Source organism: Gossypium arboreum, chromosome 4, assembly GCF_025698485.1.
Source record: "Gossypium arboreum isolate Shixiya-1 chromosome 4, ASM2569848v2, whole genome shotgun sequence".
Classification (NCBI taxonomy): Eukaryota; Viridiplantae; Streptophyta; class Magnoliopsida; order Malvales; family Malvaceae; genus Gossypium; species Gossypium arboreum.
The window spans coordinates 102,319,214-102,340,995 of record NC_069073.1 but is presented as its reverse complement, the minus strand read 5'-3'; the positions used below and the strand labels follow the sequence as shown (position 1 = coordinate 102,340,995).

The window sequence follows — 21,782 nt, the reverse complement described above, 5'->3', positions numbered from 1 at the left end:
AAGGGAGATCTTCAGTCTTGATGATGAATCTGGCTTCTGAGATGGAACAATCGGCTTTCTTCGAGTAACTCCTTCCTCGTTTTCTATGTCTCTCCTTACTTTACTCCTCTAGGGTGTATTTATAGGCTTTAGAATGCCTAGAAGCCCTCAAAATTGGCCTTTTCTGAATTGGACTCAACTTGCGCTCAACAGGGACACGCCCGTATGCGATTACTTCAGGTCGTGCTCGAGCTTGTTAAATAGGCACGGCCGTGTGGTCCACCTGTGTGAGTCGTGTTTTAATTCTACCAAATTGACACGGCCGTGTGATCTGCCCGTGTGAGGAAGTCCAGGCCGTGTTGATGTCGTACTTTGGCCCATTTTCTCCGTTTTTGGCCTGTTGCTCGTTCCTTTCGCTCTCCTATGCTCTCTTAAGTATAAAAAATGAAATTAAGGCATTAGGAGCATCGAATTCACCAATTCTAAGGAGAAATCATCCATAAAATATGTTAAGCAGGGGGTAAAAATATGTACAAATTAGGGTTTATCAAATACCCCCACACTTAAGCATTTGCTTGTCCTCAAGAAAAATTTTTAACTTATAATCAAAATAATCCATAGGTAATCATACATTGAAAATTCAACTGAAAAAACATCAAAGTTTTAAACATTCAAAGTTGAGCACTTTATTATGAAAATATAGGTGTCTCCCCTCATCTAAATAATTACCTTTGATTCAAAATGTCACAGAGTTTCACATCCTCACTAAAGATTCACTCAAATCACTCGAGGTGTTTAAGGACAATAAATGAAGCACTCAATAGTCAATAATGAAAAGTCATTACGATAGGCTTGCATGAAAATCACATCTCCACCACTATAAATTGAGATGATACATCAATCAAAAGGTCTATAGAGGGTTGTAACGTGGCTTTGGTTAGGGGATGTGGTTACAAGCTAAAAGAAACGGTTAGAATCGAGATTGAATTGAAAAATCACTTAACTAGAAAAAGATTTAATCATCACTTGCGTACAACAGAGCTTCTTCTCAGAAAATGGAATTTAACTTCTTTGGCTCAAAAGATTACTACTAATATGTATACACAGTTTTTTTTTTAAGAACAAGTTAAATAACATAGACTAACTATTAAGAACAAGACATAGCTGAGCAACTATTTCAATTCAAATCTCGACAAAAATATAGATCAAATTAATTTAGGGGATTTCAACAATAATGGGTTAAGGATTAATATTAAGGGTAATACAAGAAATGGCTTGTTAGGCTCAAGGGGGTTCACTAAGGGTTAATCGTGGAGGTAGGCTTTTCATGGCATGAGTGGGTTAATCCTAAGTGCCTTAATCATTTTGACATATCAAATCAAATGGTGTGGTCTTGACATGCATAATCAAGCAAGTGCTAGAATAACAGTTCAATACTGACGCACTCAAAGCAATAATAAAAGTGAACATGAAAGAATTAATAGATGCTCAAAAGGCTCAAAAATATTACAAAAATTACGGCTTTTTGATGTTTAAAACTTTTGAATTCCAACTCAAAGTAATACCTAAACTTTGGGGAAACAACCTAAAATTTAAATTCTTAAAAATCAACTTATCATGCTTGATTCTCTAATGTCTTAAAGTTTAAACAATCAATGCATAAGTTCCTATGTTTAATTCAAGATATATCAATCAAAATCATAAATCAATCAAAATTTATCCTAAATATGATATGAGAGCTTTTCAAGAGAACAAGGCAGTCATTCAGGGATTTTTTTGTTAATGAAATGGATACCCCCCACTTAAGATGTACATTGTCCTTAATGTACAAAGATAGATATTTTGAACATGGAAGTGTAAGTTCATAAGATAGGGAGAAAAGTTCCTGAGTTAAAAATGGATGAAATTCCTGGATTAGCGAGAGTGAGTTGTTGGAAATAAAGCTGGAGGACAAACATGATTTTGAAGGACAAAAGGATAATTGGGGGACTAATTTGATAGTAATCATAAAGATAAGCCGTGTTTAAAAACAAAAAAATCTTCAAAAATTAATAAAAGAAAAATAAAATAAGATAGATAATGCAATTTTTGAAGTGGCATAGCCGGTTCACACGCCTGTGTGGATCGTGTCTCGCCCGTGTTTGTTGCGAAATGAGATGTCGTCACACGGCCGTAGGGCACGCCCGTGTGTATAGGCTGTATGGCTACATGATCATGTTACATGACCGTGTGTGATGTGGTTCGCTTCTCCCACAGTCGTGTAGCTCTGTGCACGCCCGTGTTGTTTTGACAGTGTTGTCCATGGGTGCTAGACACGGGCGTGTCACACGCCGTGTTCATTTGGCAGATTTGAAAACGGCCAGGTCGCACTACCGTGGCCACTTATCGCATCCCGTGTTGGGAAAGATAACTTTTACCCTATTTTCATATGGCCGTATCGTACGGCCGTGTTTCTACCCGTGGTTGTCACAAGGGATGAAGCACGGCCGTGTGATTGGCCATGTGGAGTTAGGAACATGTGCTCAAAGCTTCTGTTAGTGATCTAGACGTTTAAAAATTGAAATTTAAATAATTTAAAACTGTTACATTATTGGTTTATTCAGGGTGGTTTGTGGAGTCGTAGCTCCTTTCCATCGTCTTTAAAACTCTTCACCATTATAAAGTGTGACAGCCCTAAAGTGACCCTAGTCGAAAACCGGTTTCGGGACCGCTAAACCGAGTCACTAAATTATTTGAGTATGATAGTTACTGTCTGAATATATGAATATGCATGTGTGATAATTTCTTTATTGAATTTTTTTGCCTAATTATAGGTGAATTTTAGTGATTAGGACTTATGTGAGAAAATTTAGAAATGTGCTATGCAAATGTAAGGTGGCCTATTAATACATGTGGGAAAAGGGTTGTCCTTGCATGTCAAATAACCCCTTTTCCTAAGGTGAGTGGCCGGCCATGACTAGGTGATGGGCAAGGAAAACATGTCCTAGACATGTTGGCCTAGTGCATGATGTAAGGAGAATAAAATAATAAAAAAAGAAAAAGATAATGATGAAACAAAAAAAAATGGGTGTGGATGCTCTTTTGCCGTGAGAAACAAAGAAGAAAAAGGGAAGAAAATTTGTTGCTCATCCTTGGGTGCCTTGGCGAATGGAAGAAAGGAAATTGAAAAAAAAAAATATTGGCTCATCTTCCTCCTAGCTTAGCCGATCCTTCAAGAAGAAAAGGAAGACTTAGCATTCGGTCACTTGAGCTTGAACTAAGGTATGGAATCCATGTTAGTCTTTGAAATCTTTGCATGTATGAAGCTAGTTACTAAGTCCTTTACTTACTCATGTCAAAAAAAAATTTGAAGGTGGTAGTAATACAAGTGTTCGCCATGGAGGATGTTTAAGGAGATGGTTGTTGCCTTTATGATGTAAGGAATAATTAGAAATGGGTGAAAGAAACAAGCCCTTGTTCTTGATTCTTCTTGGCCGATTCTAAGGGAGAAAAGAGAGCAACCATGTGGTTTCTAAGCCATAAATAAGGTGACCCATGTTAGAAATTGTGATTTTGAGGTGACTAGAACATTCGGCCATGCATGTTGTTTTCCTTGGTGAGTGTTTTGATGTTGTTGTGATGAAAGCATGGAGATGAGTGAGTTCGAATGTTTAACAAAAGGAAATTTTGTGCCATTGAGTTCTTGTTGTTATGTGTGTGTGTACATGAGTATTCGGCCATGCTATAGAATTTATGTTGCAAAATGATTAATTCTTAATGAGATGTATAATAGTACTTGTGAATGAGCTTGAGAGTATTTAAACAATTAGACATGAAAAGGGTGGTAATGAGGCTGAAAAATTGTTGGATGGTTAATTGGGTAAGGAATGAAGCATTCGCCATATGGGGTATAAATGGGCATAGGTGTTAAATACCTTGTATTGGAAACTTTGATAAATAAGTAGCAATAAATTAAGATGAGATTGAGTAAATTTTCAACTTAGTTGTGTTAAGTATTCGGCAATAACCATAATAATGCATGTGAATGCCGTATGTTTGTGTTTGATGGAGAGATAAATTGTTTGATTTAGCTCAAGAGCAAAGGGAAACTAGATTGGACAAAGGAAAGGAGAAAGCAAACGAGTAGCCGATTTGGAACCATTCTACCCCAAACAAGGTAAGTCATTAAGCACATATGTTTGATATTGCTTAAATGATTGGAAAATCTATGCAATTGTGTTTAATGGAATGCTATATATATGTATAAATGAAATTGTATGTGTATGGAATGAGGATAATTGTTGAATGTAAAAGAAATAGTGGAATGTGTAGAAAGTTTGCTTTCGGCACTATGTGTCTGGCAAATACGTGTGTATGGTGACGAGATTGGCACTAAGTGTGCGTGTTGGAAATATATGGCACTAAGTGTGCGTGTTGGAAATATATGGCACTAAATGTGCATGCTGGAAAAATACTGACCTTGGGTGTGCGAGCTCGAAGGGTATGGCACTATGTGTGCGGGCTTAAATTGCGTGGCACTAAGTGTGCGAAATCGAGTAGTAAGCCTTGTGTGTGCGACGCTATATATATGGAGGTGTGTCTCCATTGAATTGAGTATGGACAGCGGATCGGTAAGTACTCGAGCTCATGACGAATAGAGAATTCGTTCATGCTTGGGGATTGAATTTGGCAAGCCTTAAATCTATGTGATGATTGAAATTGTATGGTTGTGCTGGAAAATGAGTTAACGTGTAAAAATGCTTCGATTATCTTGTTGTGTAGAATATGAAATGTGGACGTATGACTTGGTACGAGATTGGACCGAAAGGTCCGAGGTATTACTGATATAGATTTGATATGGATGAGTACCTAGCCTCGTTTGTTGTACATGTTGTAGTAACTTTATCGGTGGATTGATGAATGCTTATGACTTCTCGAGTTGTAAACTCACTCGGTGTTTTTCTTGTCACCCATTTTAGGTCTCTCGGACTCTTATTGTTTGCGTGATCGGGACCGTCGTTGAAGTCATCACACCGGCTGAAATCTTGTGGTATTGTTTTCGTTGTTGAAGAACATTTGGCATGTATAGGCTATTATATTTTGTCGAATTGAGGGTTGTAAACTTTAAGCCATGTGAAAATGGCCTATGTGGTCGCCGAGTGGGATGCTAGAACTTATAGCCACGAGTCTTAGAAACTTTAATTTCGATAAGGTGGCCATAATTTGTGTCATGTATGATGGATGATTAAGGCCAAGGAAAGATTCATGAAATTGGCATAGTTCATCGCAGTAACTGTTGCGGACAGCAGCAGTGAGATGAGATTGAAAAATCACTAAAATAGTAGAAGTAGAATTAAATAGTGAGTAAATTATGAAATTGAACCTTGATGAATCTATTTTTATATGGATGAAACGAAACGACCATATGAGCAGTATACTGAGAAATATTAAAGTTCTCGTGAGACAGGGCCAGAACGGTTTCTGGGTCCCCTGTCGCGACTTTGAAAATTTACCATAAATTATCCAGAAAGAATTAGGAGTCATACCTTATATGTACAGATTCCATTTTGAGTCTAGTTTCATTAGAAACAAACGGCACCAGTATTAAAGCCCTGTACAGAGAGATATTCAAGTTGTAACACGCGAAGGTCAGAGCAGTCGATCCCCGTAACATGGGTGACTTTAACTAATAAACTGTACCAATTGGCCCAACCATTAGAGTGTAGAAATAAATCCATGGATGGATATGTGAGTCTAAATTCAGGGAAAATTTACGAAACCAGTTTCCGAGTTTTGAAACTCGAGATATGATTTTTAAGGAAACGGTGACGCAGTTTTCCAGCCTGACTGGAAATGTCAAATTGGTTGGTACCTTGAGAGGATTTGGCCGTTAACCCCTCATGTCCGACACCGGCGACGGTCACAAGTTAGGGGTGTTACAATTTTATTGGTATCAGAGCTATGGTTTAGTCGGTTCTAGGACTACCATAGCGTGTGTGAGTCTAGCTATACATGCCAAATTGTTAGTGCTTAATAATGTGATGACTTCTGACGGTTGAAATTTTTGTTTTGATTAGCAATGGAACCCGGGGTAGAGAGACCCTTGGCGGATGACGTTGAAAGTGTAGCGGCTGCTCCTGCGCAAGGGACACCGCCCGTTGAGCCTCAGTCATCCGCGAATAATCAAAATGAAGGGGCAAAACAAGCCTTCTTCACCATGATGAATGAGTGGGTCGCGCAATATGCCCGAACCAATCCGGCTGTCCAACCATTCCCGAATTTAAATAATCCACCCCAAGAGCCCGTAATGCCATCGATTCATCGACCACGTGAGGCTGAGTAAACCACCGTGGACTTGATTAGGAATCGTGGGGCGAGGAGTTTAAGGCCATAGTTACCGATTTATGCCGAAAGGGCCGAAGTTCGCTTGATAACACCATTAGAGTGTTTGATGAATTGTCATGCACACCGATGAATGTCTTAAGTGTGCTATATCTTTGTTAAGTAGACTCACCTACTATTGGTGGAGGACCTTGATTTCTATAGTCTCAAAGGAACAAGTTACTTGGGATTTCTTTCTAACGAATTTCGGAAGAAATATATTAGTCAACGGTTCATCGATCGAAGCGTAAGGAGTTCCTGAACTCAAGCAAGGCCGTATGATCAGATCTCAATACTGAACATGAGTTCGTAAGACTTAGTCGGTATGCTCGGAGTGTGTGGCTGATGAGGTTGCTATGTGCAAAAGATTTGAAGAAGGATTGAATGAAGAGTTAAAGTTACTAGTGGGAATTTTGGAGATAAAGGAGTTCGTGACATTAGTCGAACGAGCACGCAAGGCGGAAGAACTTGGGAAGGAGAAGAAGAAGGTTGAATTTGAAGCGAGAGATTACCGTAAAAGATCAACGAGTAAAGCTCCGCTCTCAATCAGAAAGAGGTTCCGGAGGACACCAAGAAGTCGAGGGCGATCGCGGAATTTCCATTAGAGCCCGACCATTGACGGACTCCCGAGCTACATCGGTAGCTAGTGTGGGCAATAATCGTCAAGAGAGACCTGAATGTCCCCAATGTGGAAGACGACACCTAGGTGAATGTTGGGGTAAGTCATTAATAGGGCTCATTACGGATGTGGTTCAAGGACCACTTCATTAGAGATTGCACGAGCTAGATGAGAAGAATAAGATGCAAGGTGCAAGATCTAGTGGGCGACGGCTAGAGGTAGACCCCGAGGATTTCAGGGAGGTAGGGGTGGTAATCGAGAGGAGCCACCGACACTACTGTTCGATCCGAGACCCGTGCTCTGCTAGAGCATATGCCATCCGCGCACGAGAGGAGGCATCCTCCCCGACGTTATCACCGGTACTTTTACTCTCTTTGATACTAGTGTGATTGCATTGATTGACCCCGCTCTACTCATTCATATGTATGTGAAACTTTAGCATCCAAGAAGACTCTACCGTTGAGTCTCATCGAGTTCGTAATTCGAGTGTCAAACCCTTTGGGTCAATACGCATCGTTGATAAAGTGTGCAAGAGATGCCCCTAATAATTCGAGAATCCTATTTTCCTACCGATCCGATGCTTCTACCATTTGATGAATTCGATGTTATTCTTGGTATGGATTGGTCGATCAGACATGATGCAAGGTGGATCGCAAAGGAAAACCATTGATTTGAGGAGTGCAAATAATGAGGTAGTCCGAGTCGAGTCTATTGATTTAAAAGGAGTGCCGCGATAATATCTTCTATGACCGCCGGAGATATGTGAAAAGGGTGTGAAACATACCTTGCGTATGTGTTTGAAAGCAAAGTGACGATAAAGAATAAATATCCGCTGCCACGAATTGATGATTTGTTTGATCAATTAAAGGGAGCCTCGGTGTTTTTAAAGATAGATTTAAGGTCGGGTGTTATCGGTTGAGGGTCCGAGAATCGGACATACCCAAAACCGCTTTTAGAACAAGGTACGGTCACTACGAATTCTGGTGATGCCGTTTGGGCTCACTAATGCCCTCGGTGTTTATGGATTTAATGAATAGAATTTTCAGCCATACTTGGATCGGTTCGTAGTTGTATTTATCAATGACATTTTGGTCTATTCGAGAGAAGAAACTGAACATCTTGAACACCGAGGCTAGTGTTGCAAATCTTACGAGATAAGCGAGTTATACGCAAAGTTCAAGAATGTGAATTTTGGTTGAAAGAGGTTAGCTTTTTGGGGCACGTGGTGTCCGTGATCGGTGTCGGGTGGACCCGAACAAAATTTCGCCATAGTCGATTGGAAACCACCAAGGAATGTTACCGGGTTAGGAGCTTTTGGGGCTTGCGGTTATTACCGACGATTTGTAAAAGGTTTCTCGACGATAGCCACGCCAATGACGGCTTACTCCAAAAGGATGTTAAGTTCGAATGGACGGAGAAATGTCGAAAAGTTTCGATCAATTGAAAGCTTATTTGATCCGAAGCCCCAATTCTAGTGCAACCCGAATCGGGCAAAGAGTTTGTCATTTATAGTGACGCATCCCTACTTGGGTTGGGTTGCGTATTGATGCAAGAAGGGCGAAGTTGTGGCCTATCGCGCCGAGACAATTAAAGTCACATGAGAAAAATTATCCAACCCATGATCTCGAATTGGTCGCCATCGTATTCGCTTTAAAGATATGGCGACATTACTTATTTGGTGAGAAGTGTCGTGTGTATTCGGATCACAAAAGTCTCAAATATTTGATGACTCGTAGAGACTTAAATCTGCGACAAAGACGATGGCTCGAGTTGTTAAAAGATTATGAACTCGTCATTGATTATCTCCCGGAAAGGCTAATGTGGTTGCGGATGCCTTAAGTCGAAATCACCGCTTGCTTTACTTAGCGATGAATGTACACTTGTCTATCCTACCCGACAATGTGTTAGTAGTCAATTAAAGGCCAAACCATTGTTGGCTCATCAAATTCGGGAAGCTCGGAAAGTTGATGATGAGTTGGTTGCAAAATGGGATGAGTGTGTTCCGAACAAGGACTCGGAATTTCAAATCGATGATGACGATTGTTTGAGGTTCAGAAGTCGTCTGTGTGTTCCAAAGAATTCGGAACTTATTTCGATAATTCTGAACGAGGCCGAATGGCAATCCACCCGGGGAGTACGAAGATGTACAACGATTTGAGACGTCGGTTTTGGTGGTATGGTATGAAACGAGACATCTCTGATTTTGTCTCGAAATGTTTAATATGTCAACAAGTGAAAGTGGAACATCAAGTGCCATCGGGATTACTTCAGTCGATCACGATACCCGAGTGGAAATGGGATCGAGTCACAATGGACTTTGTATCCGGACTGCCATTGTCAGCAAGTAAAAAGGATGCGATTTGGGTCTTTGTAGATAGATTGACTAAGTCACCACTTTGTCCCCGTGACGCACGGATTTCTCAATGGACAAACTAGCCAATTGTACGCTTTCTCGATTGTGAGACTACACGGGTGCCTATTTCCATCGTGTCGGATAGAGATCCGAGATTTACCTCGCGATTTTGGAAGGAGTTGCAAGAGGCTTTGGGTACCAAGTCGCATTTTAGCACGCTTTCATCCCCAAACCGATGGTCAATCCGAACGGGTAATTCAAATCTGGAGGATAGGTTGAGATGTTGCATCCTTGAATTTAGTGGTTCATGGGAAAGATATTTGCCTTTGATTGAATTCGCTTACAACAATAGCTTTCAATCAAGTATTAAGATGGCGCCTTACGAGGCTTTATACGGTCATAAATGTCGTACCCCATTATTCTCGGATCGAACTTAGTGAAAGCAAAATCTTGAGGTTGATTTGATTAAGGATGCCGAGCGTAAAGTTCGAGTAATTCGTGAAAGTTTGAAAGTCGCCGGATCGCCAAAAGTCGTATGCGGGTTAGAAAAGAAAAGACATTGAATATCAGGTTGGAGACAAGGTATTTCTCAAAGTCTCACCCTGGAAGAAGGTGCTTAGATTTGGCCGTAAGGGCAAATTGAGTCCGAGGTTCATCGGTCCGTATGAAATATCTGAACGAGTTGGGCCAGTAGCGTACCGATTAATTTTACCCCCCTGAGCTCGAAAGGATCCACAACGTTTTCCGTGTCTCGATGCTTCGACGATATAGGTCTGACCCGACACACGTAATTACTCCATCTGAGGTCGAGGTTCAGCCTAATTTGAGTTATGAAGAAGAGCCGGTTCGCATTCTGATGTGCGAAGTAAAAGAGTTGCGCAATAAGAAAATCCCATTAGTGAAGGTGTTGTGGCATAAACACGGAATTGAAGGAGCCACTTGGGAACTTGAGGACTCTAAGAAAGAGCGATACCCGAGCCTATTTACCGGTAAGATTTTCGGGGACGAAAATTTCTTAAGTGGGGGAGAGTTGTGACAGCCCTAAAGTGACCCTAGTCGAAAACCGGTTTCGGGACCGCTAAACCGAGTCACTAAATTATTTGAGTATGATAGTTACTGTCTGAATATATGAATATGCATGTGTGATAATTTCTTTATTGAATTTTTTGCCTAATTATAGGTGAATTTTAGTGATTAGGACTTATGTGAGAAAATTTAGAAATGTGCTAGGCAAATGTAAGGTGGCCTATTAATACATGTGGGAAAAGGGTTGTCCTTGCATGTCAAATAACCCCTTTTCCTAAGGTGAGTGGCCGGCCATGACTAGGTGATGGGCAAGGAAAACATGTCCTAGACATGTTGGCCTAGTGCATGATGTAAGGGAGAATAAAATAATAAAAAAAGAAAAAGATAATGATGAAACAAAAAAAAAATGGGTGTGGATGCTCTTTTGCCGTGAGAAACAAAGAAGAAAAAGGGGAAGAAAAATTTGTTGCTTATCCTTGGGTGCCTTGGCCGAATGGAAGAAAGGAAATTGAAAAAAAAAAAAAATATTGGCTCATCTTCCTCCTAGCTTAGCCGATCCTTCAAGAAGAAAAGGGAAGACTTAGCATTCGGTCACTTGAGCTTGAACTAAGGTATGGAATCCATGTTAGTCTTTGAAATCTTTGCATGTATGAAGCTAGTTACTAAGTCCTTTACTTGCTCATGTCAAAAAAAATTTGAAGGTGGTAGTAATACAAGTGTTCGGCCATGGAGGATGTTTAAGGAGATGGTTGTTGCCTTTATGATGTAAGGAATAATTAGAAATGGGTGAAAGAAACAAGCCCTTGTTCTTGATTCTTCTTGGCCGATTCTAAGGGAGAAAAAGAGAGCAACCATGTGGTTTCTAAGCCATAAATAAGGTGACCCATGTTAGAAATTGTGATTTTGAGGTGACTAGAACATTTGGCCATGCATGTTGTTTTCCTTGGTGAGTGTTTTGATGTTGTTGTGATGAAAGCATGGAGATGAGTGAGTTCGAATGTTTAACAAAAAGGAAATTTTGTGCCATTGAGTTCTTGTTGTTATGTGTGTGTGTGCATGAGTATTCGCCATGCTATAGAATTTATGTTGCAAAATGATTAATTCCTAATGAGATGTATAATAGTACTTGTGAATGAGCTTGAGAGTATTTAAACAATTAGACATGAAAAGGGTGGTAATGAGGCTGAAAAATTGTTGGATGGTTAATTGGGTAAGGAATGAAGCATTCGCCATATGGGGTATAAATGGGCATAGGTGTTAAATACCTTGTATTGGAAACTTTGATAAATAAGTAGCAATAAATTAAGATGAGATTGAGTAAATTTTCAACTTAGTTGTGTTAAGTATTCGGCAATAACCATAATAATGCATGTGAATGCCGTATGTTTGTGTTTGATGGAGAGATAAATTGTTTGATTTAGCTCAAGAGCAAAGGGAAACTAGATTGGACAAAGGAAAGGAGAAAGCAAACGAGTAGCCGATTTGGAACCATTCTACCCCAAACAAGGTAAGTCATTAAGCACATATGTTTGATATTGCTTAAATGATTGGAAAATCTATGCAATTGTGTTTAATGGAATGCTATATATATGTATAAATGAAATTGTATGTGTATGGAATGAGGATAATTGTTGAATGTAAAAGAAATAGTGGAATGTGTAGAAAGTTTGCTTTCGGCACTATGTGTCTGGGCAATACGTGTGTATGGTGACGAGATTGGCACTAAGTGTGCGTGTTGGAAATATATGGCACTAAGTGTGCGTCTTGGAAATATATGGCACTAAATGTGCATGCTGGAAAAATACTGACCGGGTGTGCGAGCTCGAAGGGTATGGCACTATGTGTGGGCTTAAATTATGTGGCACTAAGTGTGCGAAATCGAGTAGTAAGCACTGTGTGTGCGTGACGCTATATATATGGAGGTGTGTCTCCATTGAATTGAGTATGGACAGCGGATCGGTAAGTACCTCGAGCTCATGACGAATAGAGAATTCGTTCATGCTTGGGGATTGAATTTGGCAAGCCTTAAATCTATGTGATGATTGAAATTGTATGGTTGTGCTGGAAAATGAGTTAACGTGTAAAATGCTTCGATTATCTTGTTGTGTAGAATATGAAATGTGGACGATGACTTGGTACGAGATTGGACCGAAAGGTCCGAGGTATTACTGTATAGATTTGATATGGATGAGTACCTAGCCTCGTTTGTTGTACATGTTGTAGTAACTTTATCGGTGGATTGATGAATGCTTATGACTTCATCGAGTTGTAAACTCACTCGGTGTTTTTCTTGTCACCCATTTTAGGTCTCTCGACTCTTATTGTTTGCGTGATCGGGACCGTCGTTGAAGTCATCACACCGGCTGAAATCTTGTGGTATTGTTTTCGTTGTTGAAGAACATTTGGCATGTATAGGCTATTATATTTTGTCGAATTGAGGGTTGTAAACTTTAAGCCATGTGAAAATGGCCTATGTGGTCGCCGAGTGGGATGCTAGAACTTATAGCCACGAGTCTTAGAAACTTTAATTTCGATAAGGTGGCCATAATTTGTGTCATGTATGATGGATGATTAAGGCCAAGGAAAGATTCATGAAATTGGCATAGTTCATCGCAAAGAATTGCGGACAGCAGCAGTGAGATGAGATTGAAAAATCACTAAAATAGTAGAAGTATAATTAAATAGTGAGTAAATTATGAAATTGAACCTTGATGAATCTATTTTTATATGGACGAAACGAAACGACCATATGAGCAGTATACTGAGAAATATTAAAGTTCTCATGAGACAGGGCCAGAACGGTTTCTGGGTCCCCTGTCGCGACTTTGAAAATTTACCATAAATTATCCAGAAAGAATTAGGAGTCATGCCTTATATGTACAGATTCCATTTTGAGTCTAGTTTCATTAGAAACAAACGGCACCAGTATTAAAGCCATGTACAGAGAGATATTCAAGTTGTAACACGCGAAGGTCAGAGCAGTCGATCCCTGTAACATGGGTGACTTTAACTAATAAACTGTACCAATTGGCCTGACCAAAAATTCTAGAAATATATACATGGATGGTATGTGAGTCTAAATTCAGGGAAAATTTACGAAACCAGTTTCCGAGTTTTGAAACTCGAGATATGATTTTAAAGGCGACGGTGACGCAGTTTTCCACTTGACCGAAATGTCAAATTGGTTGGTACCTTGAGAGGATTTGGCCGTTAACCCCTCATGTCCGACACCGGCGACGGTCACAAGTTAGGGGTGTTACATAAAGTTTGAGACGATGTCCATTTACTTTGAAAGTACCGTGTGATGGATGACTTACCTCTATTGTGCTATACGGAAGAATAGATTGAACTGCGAAAGGTCCTGACCATCGTGATTTAAGTTTCCCAAGAAACAATTTAAGTCTTGAGTTGTATAGTAGGATAAGATCTCCAACTTCAAATTGTTTGCGTTGCTTTAAACGAGTGTCATGGCACCGCTTTGTTGCTTCCTTGTATAGGCGTGAGTTTTTGTATGCATTGGCTTGCCACTCATCAAGTTTGTTCAGCTGCATCAACCTATTTTTTCCTACAAGTTCGGGATCAAGGTTTAAAAATTTAATAGTCCAAAAAGCTTTATGATCTAGTTCGAATGGTAGATGACAACTTTTTCCATAAACAAGTCTGTAAGGTGATGTCCCTATGGGAGTCTTAAAAGCAGTTCTGTAAGCCCATAAGGCATCATCTACTTTCATTTCCCAATCTTTTCTGTTTGATTCTACTATTTTTTCAAGGATCGATTTGATCTCTCGGTTTGCCACTTCAACTTGTCCATTAGTTTGAGGATGGTGTGAGGTGGCTGTTCTATGATGAACTCCGTATTTCTTAAGAGTTTTTTCAAATTAGGTATTACAAAAATGGGTACCCTGTCACTGATAATTGCTCTAGGTGTTCTGAATCTTGAGAAGAGTTTTTTCAGGAAACGTACTACCACTATAGCATCATTAGTAGGTAGAGCTTGGGCTTCCACCCATTTGGACATATAATCAACTGCTACTAAGATGTATTTATTCCCAAATGAACTGGGGAATAGGCCCATGAAATCGATACCCCAAACATCAAATATTTCACATGAAAGTATATAGTTTTGAGGCATTTCATCACGTTTAGATATGTTACCTGTCTGTTGGCATTTGTCGCATGAAGTAACGTACCTGTTAGTGTCTTTGAATAACGAGGGCCAATAAAAACCTGACTCAAGTATTTTATGTGCAGTCTTAGTTCCACTATAGTGTCCTCCAATTGGCCCTGAGTGACAATGTTCCAATATTTTTGATGTTTCTGGTCTTGTAACGCATCTCCTAATGACTTGATCGGCACATCAGCGAAAAAGAAAAGGGTCGACCCAAAAGTAGTTTTTCACATCATTAAAGAATCGCTTCTTTTATTGGTGTGTTAACCCTTTTGGGATAATGTTAGCGGTTAAAAAATTCGGGATGTCTGCAAACCATGGTACCTCGGAGTCAGATATAGCGAAAAATTGTTCTTCAGGAAACAAATCATTTATTTCAACTTCATCTAGTTCTTTGGTATTAGAGTTCTCGAGCCTGGACAGATGATCAACCGCGAGATTTTCAGCTCTTTTCTTATCCTAAATTTCCAAGTCAAATTCCTGCAATAGGAGAATCCATCGAATGAGTCGAGGTTTTGCATCAGTTTTAGTTAAAAGGTAGCGAATGGCGGAATGGTCAGTGTAAACAACAACTTTAGACAATATGAGATATGATCGAAATTTATCAAATGCAAAAACCACAGCTAGCAATTCGTTTTCCGTAGTAGTATAATTCTCTTGTGGAGCCATCAAAGTTTTGCTAGCATAATAGATAAGTTGAAAATGCTTGTCTCTTCGCTGTCCCAATACTGCACCTACTGCAAAATCACTCGCATCATACATTAATTCAAATGGTAAGTTCCAATCAGGTGCAATTATGATTGGAGCATTAATTAATTTATCCTTTAAAGTATTAAATGCTTCTAAACACTCCTGATTGAAATTAAAAGGTATATCTTTTTCTAGCAATTTAGTCAAACGCTTAGCTATTTTAGAAAAATCCTTAATAAATCTTCTATAAAAACCAGCATGTCTTAAAAAGCTTCTAATAGCCTTAACCGAACTAGGAGGGGGTAATTTTTCGATTATTTCTATTTTAGATTTGTCTACTTCAATCCCTTTACTAGAAATTTTATGCCCTAATACAATACCTTCTTGAACCATGAAGTGACATTTCTCCCAATTAAGCACAAGGTTCGTTTCCTCACATCTTATTAAAACTCATTTTAAATTTTTAAGGCAGAGATGGAAAGAGTTATCGAATACCAAGAAATTATCTATAAATACTTCCATGATATCTTCCATGAGTTCGTCAAAGATGTTCATCATACAGCGCTGAAAAGTGGCAGGAGCATTACATAATCCAAAAGGCATTCTACAATAAGTGAACGTACCATATGGGCATGTGAATGTCGTCTTTTCTTGATCTTCAAGAGCTATTGGGATTTGGAAGTAGCCAGAGAGTCCGTCTAAAAGGCAGTAGTACATGTGCCCAGATAATCTTTCCAACATTTGATCAATGAATGGCAAAGGGAAGTGATCTTTTCTTATGGCATCATTCAGTTTCTTGTAATCAATGCAAACTCTCCATCCTGTGACTATCCTTGTTGGGATTAATTCATTCTTCTCGTTGGTCACAACCATTATGCCGCCTTTCTTAGGGACAACCAGCACTGGACTTACCCAAGAACTGTCAGAAATAGAATAAATAATCCCAGCATCTAGAAGTTTAATTACCTCGGCTTTTACAACTTCCTTCATATTGGGGTTCATTCATCTTTGAGCTTGCACACACGGTTTGTATTCATCTTCCATCAAAATTTTGTGTGTGCAAAAAGAAGGGCTGATTCCTTTAATGTCAGAAATTTTCCAAGCTATGGCCTTCTTATGTTCTTTTAATACTTGGATAAATTCCTCTTTCTCCTTGGGTTGCAAGTTAGAGGCAATAATAACTGGTAATGTAGAATTATTTCCAATGAATGTGTATTCCAAGTGGTTTAGTAATTGTTTAAGTTCCAGTTTGGGAGGCTCTTCAATAGAGGGTTTTTGCTTAAGTTCATCGTTTATCTTAATGCCCTCATATTCTACTCGTCTTGAAGAATGCTCATTAGGTTCGTCATCTGTGTCCTCTTCTTGAGCTAGATATAGTTCCATCATATCCTTCTGTATAATTTCCTGAAAAGAGTCTTGAGTAGTATGATCAATAGAGTCAATAAAATAACATGAATCATCCTGTTCCCTAGAAAACCTCATAGTATCATAAATTTTAAAGATAATCTACTCGTCACCTACTCTAAGTACCAATTTACCATCACCCACATTGATTACAGCCTTAGCAGTGGCTAAAAATGGGCGCCCTAAAATTAAAGGCACTTCCACATCTTCGTCCATGTCAAGCACAACAAAGTCAACAAAAAATATGAATTTATCTACTTTCACAAGTACGTCTTCTATAATACCCCTAGGATATTTAATAGATCTATCGGCTAATTGAATACTCATCCTAGTGGGTTTAGGTTCCCTAAGACCAAATTGTTTGAACATTTTATATGGCATCAAATTAATGCTAGCGCCTAAATCAACTAGTGCTTTCTCAACATTCAGACTACCAATTAAGCAAGGAATAGTAAAACTTTCTGGATCTTTTAGTTTGGTTGGCAGTTTGTTTTGGAGTATGGCTGAGCACTCCTCGTTGAGTTCTATTGTAGATAAGCCCTCAAACTTCCTTTTATTTGTTAGAAGCTCCTTCAAAAATTTTACGTATGTAGGCATCTGCAAGATGGCTTCAACAAAAGGTAAGTTGATATGTAATTGCTTAAAAAGTTCAATAAACTTACCGAATTGTGCATCAATGTGGTCTTTTTTCAATTTTGCTAGGTATGGAACTGGTGGTTTATATTCCTTCGACACTTGTTTGTCACTGTTTTCGGGTTTTTCTTCCCCCTTTTCGCTCATCACGGCTTCTTGTGTTAGCTTCTTTTCAGATTTCGCAAACACTTTTCCACTCCTTAGTGTAACTGCTTTTACATGCTCTTTTGATTTGGTGTTACTAGGTAAACTTCCTAGTGGTCTTTCCGAAATTAGTTTAGACAGCTGACTTATCTGAGTTTTGAGCCCTTAGATTGACGCTTGTTGATTTTTAAGTGCTGTCTCGGTTTTCTGAAAATGGGTTTCTGACACCGAGATAAATTTAGATAGCATCTCTTCAAGGTTCGGCTTCTTCTCTTGTTGGTAGGGTGGTTATTGAAAACCCGGAGGATGTTGTGGTCTTTGATTTCCTTGACCGCCCCACGAAAAATTGGGATGGTTCCTCCAACCTGCATTATAAGTGTTACTATATGGGTTATTTTGGGATCTAGAGTTATTGTTACCCATATATTGAACTTGTTCCTCCTCGATGCTAGGGTTGAAGGGTTGATACTCTGTGCATGCTCCTCCTCCATTCGTCTCGCACCTCATTTCTGGATGTACCTGTGAAGAACTAAGAAAACCATAAATTTTCTTATTCAAGAGTTCTACCTGATTAGAGAGCATAGTGACCGAATCAATGTTATAAACACCGACTGTTTTCGTTGGCTTTGTCCTCATGACTTGCCACCGATAGTTATTTAGTGACATCTCCTCTATAAGCTCATAAGCATCTTCAGGTGTTTTATTATTGATGGTTTCGCCAATAGCTGCGTCAACCATTTGCGGTAACCCATGGTGAGGGCATTTTCTCAAAAGGTCCTTGTATCTTTCCCATGCATTGTAGAGTATTTCTAAATCCATCTGCACAAAATAAGAGATATCATTACGTAATTTAGCCGTTTTAGCTGGCGAAAAATATTTTAGTAGAAATTTTTCAGTCATTTGTTCCCAAGTAGTAATTGACCCTTGTGGTAACCAGTTCAACCACTGTTTAGCATTGTTCCTCAATGAAAAGGGAAACAACCGAAGACATATGGCATCATCGTAAAAGCCATTAATTTTAAATGTATCGCAGAATTCCAGGAAATTTGCCAAGTGAGTGTTTGGATCCTCATCCTGCAAACCATCAAACTGAACAAATTGCTCTATCATTTGAATAGTGTTAGGTTTTAGTTCAAAATTATTCACAGCAATAGCAGGCCTAACTATACTTGACTCAGCTCCTGTTAAAGAAGGTTTAGCATAATCATACATAGTACGAGAAGCAGGATTCTGATTTGCTAGTTCAACGTGTATCGTAGGAGGTAGTTGATTGTCTTGGTTTTCAGCCATCACTTCGGTTGGGGTTTGAGTATCATCCTCTTGCTCGTTCTCTGTGTATCTTAAGCTTCACCTTATTTCTCTTTGGTTTCTGCGAACTGTGTGATCGATTTCTTCGTCAAAAAGTAGTGGTCCAAATAGGTTTCTTCTAGTCATAAACTATAAAAACCTACCAAGAGAAAGAAAAAGTAAATTAATAAATAATAAAAAATTAAATTAAACTAAATTGCAAGAAAAATAAATGGTTAAAGTAATAAAAATTAAGCATTGCTAATATCTTAGTTCCCCGACAATGGCACCAAAAACTTGATCGTGATTTTCGTGTGACAGGTTTTAAATATTTATAATGAATCGTTCTTGAAACTAACTATTATCATGATGTAGGCAAGTGTACCTATCGAACAGTAGTATAGTTTTAGCAAGCCCGGATTGTCGAACCCAAAGGAACTAAAAGTACTAGTAATGATCGTCTTTTTATTATCTAGCCTAAAAATAAGGGGGTTTTGTTTTAACTAACTAATTATCTAAACTAAGAATTCACAGAAAGTAGAATTGGGGGATTACTTTTGGAAAACGATTGAATTAAGACATACCTAAGGAAAAATCCACCTAGACTTTACTTGTTATTCTGGCTCTGAATCGGACGATTTATTCATTTAACTTGTTCTGTAGAGATCCCTAAGTTATGTTATTATCCATATTCAAGACTAAAAATGTCTAATCCTTAGATTGAATAATTGAGACTTTTCTCTAATTAACACCCTAGGGTTGCATTAACTCGATCTATGGATCCCCTTATTAGGTTTCACCCTAATCTGGCAAAATCTTGTCACCCTATCTCTAGGCGCACAATAAACTCCGCTTAATTATGACAAATATAATCTTAGACAGGGTCTATTCCTCCTCTGAATAAGAGCTTATCTTGAATCAGTATCCTAGGATATCAAAACAAAAATTAAGAACACATAATTAAAAACAAGTTAAATATTTATCATACAATTCAGAAAATAATAACAAGATTCGTTTTAGGTTTCATTCCCCTTAGGTATTTAGGGGATTTAGTTCATAACTAAAAAGGAAAACATCTCAGAAGAATAACGAATACAAAACATAAAGAAAACCCAAAACTCCTGAAAGGAAATTGAGGGGAGATCTTTAGTCTTGATGATGAATCCGGCTTCTGAGATGGAACAATCGGCTTTCTTCGAGTAATTCCTTCCTCCTTTTCTGTTCCTCCCCTTACTTTACTCCTCTAGGGTGTATTTATAGGCTTTAGAATGCCTAGAAGCCCTCAAAATTGGCCTTTTCCGAATTGGACTCAACTTGGGCTCGACAGGGACACGCCCGTGTGACACACCCATGTGTGATTACTTTAGGCCGTGCTCGAGCCTGTTAAATAGGCACGGCCGTGTAGTCCACTCGTGTGAGTCGTGCTTTGATTCTGCCAAATTGACATTGTCGTGTGGTCTGCCCGTGTGAGGAAGTTTAGGCTGTGTTGATGTCGTACTTTGGCCCATTTTCTCTATTTTTGGTTTGTTTCTCATTCCTTTCGCTCTCCTATGCTCTCCTAAGTATAAAATATGAAATTAAGGCATTACGAGCACAGAATTCACCAATTCTAAAGAGAAATCATCCATAAAATATGTTAAGCATGGGGTAAAAATATGTATAAATTACGGTTTATCAACGGGCGTGTGTCTGAGCCGTATGTGCCACACAGCCTAGAACATGGGCATGTGTTTTGGCCGTGTGAAACCTGCACCTAATTTCAAATTAAATTAATTAACCACATGGCCTAGCACACGGGCATGTGGCATGGACATGTGCACAAGTTAGAGAGTTACACGGGGTTGAACACGACCTCTTGCACGGGTGTGTCCCTTGGACCACACGGGCGTGTGAGTCCTAGACCTTGGAAAAATTTTGGAAATGTCACGAAAACTTCTTAGAGTTCCCGATTAGGTCCCAACTCGATTCTAATGCTCGTATTGGGCCTTGAGGGTCCAATCAAGGGACGTTTTGAATGTTCTTTGCTAATGAATAGCAATTCACATAATTTGTTTGAAAAATATTCTGAAAGTTTCAGTAATGATACGAAACCTTGTTCCGACAACGAATACGGGTTAGGGGTGTTACATTCCGACATTCACTGAGCTTGTTTAAGCTCACACACTCTTCATTAAATCTTTGTAGATAAGTAGTTTTTTTTTTTGGTAAGTGGAGTGGCAAAGGAAGTGATCTAGGTAAGTTAATATTTTTGAGTTAGTGGTTTTCAAGATTCTTTTAAGCTCACTGAATAAAGGCAATATGGGTTAGAGTTTTAGTTTTGATTATTAACATTATTTTATTAATTCTATCTTGGTATTGGATTGACGGAATATGGATGTTGTTTGGACTTCATTTGCAACTAAATTGACTTTTGATATTAAGGTTGATAATGCATGTTAGATATTCTTATTTAAATGTATGGATTTGGCATGATAAATGTTTAAAGGATGTTAATAAGTTCAGTTAAATTAGACTATAATTGTGTGTTAATAGAACATTGTTTTGAGCATGAATAACATTTTAACTTGTGAATTTTTGATATTTTGGGTAAATTTATCGATAATCGGGATACGAATATCTATACCTCAAAGCTGAGAGTTTTCAAAATTTGATAGAATCCAACTTTGGTATCGATACACATATACGAGTATTAATACTCGTGATAAAAATATTGATACCTGCTCATTCGGTATCGGTATATACGTGGTTTTTCGAGATTTATTAAAAATGATCCTTAATTATGGTTAAAATTATTTCTATTGTAGTTTAAATGTTTAAATTAGCCATGAACTTTTCTTTGAATATTAATTTTAGTAGCTATTGCTCTTATTTGAAACTGTATATGCATGTGATTAAGTTCCGTTGGTTGATGTAGTATCCTGTAACTCGGGTCTAATAATCGAACCTGGTGAGGGGTGTTATAGAAGAAGCCTGTAAACATGGATAAATTAGAATGAGATAGGTTAGATAAGAAAACTTTATCCATGATTCAATTATGTCTAACAAATAATGTGTTGTAGGTGATTTTGATGGAGAAAATAACATTCACCTTATGAAAAATATTAGAAACCGTCTACTCG

The 21,782-nt window shown here is 38.6% G+C and overlaps 1 non-coding gene across 1 annotated transcript; it reads left to right on the top strand.

Annotated features, from left to right (window-relative positions):
* Positions 1–18,121: 18,121 nt before the first annotated feature.
* LOC128292331 (small nucleolar RNA R71) lies at positions 18,122–18,228 on the top strand. The gene has a single exon (XR_008282315.1). It is a non-coding gene; the product is annotated as a small nucleolar RNA R71 (small nucleolar RNA).
* Positions 18,229–21,782: the final 3,554 nt, after the last annotated feature.